We start from the raw sequence: 4,930 nt of genomic DNA, 5'->3' as shown, positions 1-4,930 counted from the left end.
TATAGAGGCGGACATGCAGATTGTGTTCCACTACCTACGTTCACACAAGAGGTACGATGTGGGGCTAGACGCTGTGAGGGAGGAGGTAGTGATCCAAAATATTTTTTGAGTTTACTCCCATTGATGTAACAGTCTTGATTCGAACAGACCCCTAAGGTGTGATCTCAGATACTCGGAATGGTCCTAGGCCCTGGTATTTGAGTTTCTTTTTCCTAGTACTTCCTACACAATACATGAGGACAAGGTCCCCCGTTTCCAATTCTTTTTGTTTTAGATTTTTGTCGAAGCAATGTTTCCTGCGTAGTTTTTCGACCATGAGTCCATGTGATGCTATTAGCCTGGTCTCATCAAGCTTCTCTAAGTCAATTAGCCTTTCAGCTATAATGCATTCTCCGTCAAATGTTCTTGTACTGCAATCCTTAAGCTCGGGACTAGGTATTTTCCATAGGCATTACTGCCTCAACACCATAAGCTAGATGGAAGGGAGTGTATCATGTCGCTACCTTATATGATGTTTGATACACCCATAGGGCTGCTGCTGTCAGCTTATGTTCCCAGTCTGCTCGACTTGCTTCCAAGGTTTTTGTCAAGATAGTACACAAAATTTTGTTTGTACTCTCTGCTTGACCATTGGCCTATGGATAATAAGGTGATGATTCTTCCAATGGACTACTAAGAAACCCGCAAGTAAATGATCAATCACCTCATTAATAAAATGCTTGACCATTGGCCTATGGATAATAAGGTGATGATTCTTCCAATGGACTACTAAGAAACCCGCAAGTAAATGATCAATCACCTCATTAATAAAATGTGAGCCGCGATCACTAATTAATTCTAATGGACAACAGAACCTTGAGATAATTTGCTCGTATAAGAATTTTGATGTTGTTTGTGCATCAGCTCTCTTTGAGGCTTTGGCTTTTGCCCATTTTGTGAAATAGTCTGTGGCCACGATCACGTGTCGGGCTTAGGATGGATGTGCTACTCCCCATTTCTCGAATGGTTGTCTTACAATAATAGGGGTGAGCGGCATCTTGTCCTTTTATTTTGTGGGATAGTGAAACACTGACATTATTCGCACCTTTTGACAAATTCTATGGTGTCTCCGAATAACGTAGGCCACCATAATCCTGCTTGATGCACTTTTCAAGCTGCGATCTCTCTAGCAAAATGCCCACCTGCTATCCCTGAATGAGCTTCATCCAATATTGTGACGAACTCATCTTCTCTTACGCATCTTCTTAGCACATTATCTTTTCCTAGCTTATATAGTTCTTCTGCATAAGGTGTAACAAGCTTGATAAGCAGCCGCATTTTATCTTTGTTCAAAGGTATTTCGTGGGCGGAAAACCATGAGCTAGATAATCTGAGATTTCCTTGCTCCATTCGGGTACCATGTCCAATTTGATGAGTGGTCAGAGAACTAGGCACTGCTCTAGAATCCCGACCCTAAGCCACATATCATTTCCAAACTTGTCCAAAAATTCTCTAGGGATGGAGATCCTATCCAACATGTAGAGATTTTTGAATCCACATGTGAAACATGCAGGCTTGTCAGTGACGTGACAATGATTCATGCCTTCTCACTTACCCTAGAAGGGAAAGCGCATCAGTGGTTCCGAACCCTCAAGCCCGAGGATAAGGGTAACTTCACATGACTCAAGAATGTTTTTGTGCCTAGCTTTGCCCGAAGTGGTGATAGATGGAGCCCTGTGGCACAGTTACATAATATCAAACAAAAGGAAGTTGAGTCGATGAGAGACTGTGTCTTGACTTAAGCACTTAAATTCAAGGTGCAAACTATGGGAGAGGTTAACTGATGATCAGTTATTCCCTTGCTTCCGGAGAGGGGTTAGAGACCACAAGATGCATGATTATCTGGTTCTGGCCCGACCCGCTACTCTTGATGCATGTTACAAACTGGCAATTGAATACAAAGATAATATGCTAGAATTGCCGCAACATGAAGATATTACATCTTCAGCAGCAACTACGACTTCGCGTGTCTCGGGTCACCGAGAAATTGGAACTCGGAACAAGCAAGTCGGAAACAGACTGTGGACGAGCTCAGTAATGCTATATTAGAGAAATCAAAAGTAAAGGAGGGAGAAGAGAACCATCTAGACATGGGCATAATCATCTTTACTCCCGCAGGGAATTGGTGTGGTACTCTATGTGTAGATTGAATCACACTATCACCGAATGTCCACAATTAAGAGCAATGCCATTACTCTATTGTGCCCACTGTGTAAAATTAGGGAATCATGATACTTCAATGTGCAGATATCCAAGATTCCAAAATGTTGCACAGCTACCAGCACTTAGAGCTCCATTGGCTTTGCCTGCGCCACCTGGATAGCTCACTGCTCTACTGCAAGACAAACCTGATTGTTTCTCTCCATCGCTGCTACATTATTATTTGCAGCAGCCTCTATGGAATCCGTCACTAGAGTATACTAACTGCTTATCTCATCAAAAATAACATCCTTACTCACTTGCATCTCACGAGTACTAGAGTTATGGCATCTATAACCTTTCTACTCCAGGGAGTATCCAATGAGATACATTTTTCTACTTTGGGATCCAGTTTGCTTCTCACTTCTAGCACACGTACATAGGAAATACAGCCAAATACGTACATTTTTCTACTTTGGGATCCAGTTTGCTTCTCACTTCTAGCACACGTACATAGGAAATACAGCCAAATACTTCCAAGAATTCCAAATATAGTTTTCTACCAATAAACTTCTGTTCGGGAGTCATGCCATGAACTACTCGAATGGGGGTAGTCCTGTTTTTAATATGAACTGCAGTTGCTGCTTTAGCCCAAAAGTAAGAAGACGTTCCTTTCTCATTATCAATACACAAACAACTTCTACAATGTGCATGTTCTTCCTTTCTGCAATCCCATTTTGCTATACGGGGTGTACTTGCATGTGAATTGCCTCTTTATCCCATGCTTTCTTAGATAATCACTGAGCTCATTGAAGAAATATTATCCCCCACCATCTAATCTTAGGTATTTTATGTGCATGCCTTTTTCTTTCTCAACCATAGCCCTGAAGCTATGAAGTATGTAAACACTTCGCTTTTCTTTTTCATCTTAAAGTAAACCCACACTTTTCTAGTAAACAATACATAATAGCGACATCCTTTTATTGATGTCGTTTTTGTTGGATCCCAAACATCAAAATGCACCACATCCAATGGTCTTTGACTCACATTCCTATCATGTGAAAACGCCTACTAATTGTTTTCCAATTAGCATGCTTTGTGCATTTCATCTACTTTAAACTTCGAAAAACCTGTAACAATGCTTTGGACCTACATATTTTTTAGGCCCACTAAATATTAGCATGACCAATACGCTTGTGCTAAATGTCAATGTCTACAATCACATGTACCATGTGCAAACATTATAGCCTTCACTTTAGGCATATTTACATCCAACGTAAACATTCTACCAATTGTGTTGCTCTTTGCAACCATGCAACACTGGTTATTAAAGTCTTCTACATAGCAATCATGAGAGTTAAACCTCACTTACAAACCTTGCTCAACTATCTGTCTAATAGAAACCAAGTTTTTTATAATATTCGAAACATGAAATATATTAGCCAAGTACTTCTTTTTGCCATCCCGCATAAACAATGGCACCTTACCAAAATGAGATGTGTTGTTTTCACATACCTTGGTTTTTTCATTTTGAGCATATCTCAAACACTCTCCATGACTAGTCATATGATTAGAGACACCCAAATCAATAGACCACACATCTCCAGGGTTCCTTGTATCTGTAATCATTAAACTAAGCATATGTTACATCACAAAAAGCTGCTCACTTCTATCTTCGACTAGCTAACTTAGAGATACATATTTTCCTTGTAGCTTTTTACTTTTGATGTTATTTTATTTTGTATAACAATCACTTGCTATATGACCTGGTTTGCCACAATAATAGCACTCCATGCTATTTCTACTCCGGTTTCTTTGCCATCCACCTCATCCTTTCCAACTCTCATTACCTCTAAAGATGCCTTCCACTTATTCACCAACACTGCATATATATGCATGCATAAAAAATTCGTTGTTGTCCATCTGAATCGATTAGAGCCTACAAAGCATTTCTCTTATGTAAGGGCTAGATAAGGAGATTCTACAAAAGATGAACCGATGTTTTCATTCACAATCCTTACTTATACTTGAACTGCTATTATAACACCTCTTGTACGTAAAATATAGAAAATAAATTTAGACAATTGTGTGTTGTGTGTGTGATTATTCCGCTATTATTTCACTCTCTAAACCCTATCACATAGGCACGAGTTATCTATAGCAACAGTAGCAAGACCAACCAAGCTCATGACAACGTACACGGATGTGTGATCCTTTTGCCCCCCATACATAGGGTGTCACTAGTGAGCGTCGGCGATCCCTTATGAAAGCCATACGCCCCAAATCTCAAAAAAGGCCTTATCTTGCAAATCCACCATGCCTTGGCTTCAACCATCATCAATTGCAAAAAAATACCTTTTTAACTCCATCTATTGATTATTCATGCCATGTTTTGATCCCTCATCAAAACTCTCCTACACATAACATGTGGGATGCCATGCTTGCCTAGGTCACATCGAGGGTGCTAATATTACGCCCAAGTGAAAATTGGCAAATAATTGGAAGGCCAATGCCCGCTTGTAGGACCCTGATAATGTGTACCATAAATCATATAACATGATACTGTTCAAGTTTCTGGTTAATATGTGGCCTTATATGGAAGCAAGATCAGGCAGACAAAAATGCCGCTCACATAGAGCTTATATGTGCACCTTGAATAGACATGAGCAACCTTCACCGTGAGAAACTTGTGGACATTAGAGTGATCTAATTGCACCAATTTGATTACTAAGCATTTAAGTGAAAGCCTTAA

Source organism: Cibotium barometz, chromosome 4 (genome assembly GCF_041138505.1).
Source record: "Cibotium barometz isolate CiBa-2024 chromosome 4, ASM4113850v1, whole genome shotgun sequence".
In the NCBI taxonomy this organism is placed as follows: Eukaryota; Viridiplantae; Streptophyta; class Polypodiopsida; order Cyatheales; family Cibotiaceae; genus Cibotium; species Cibotium barometz.
The sequence above is the reverse complement of the archived record's forward strand: the minus strand, read 5'-3'. Positions refer to the sequence as shown.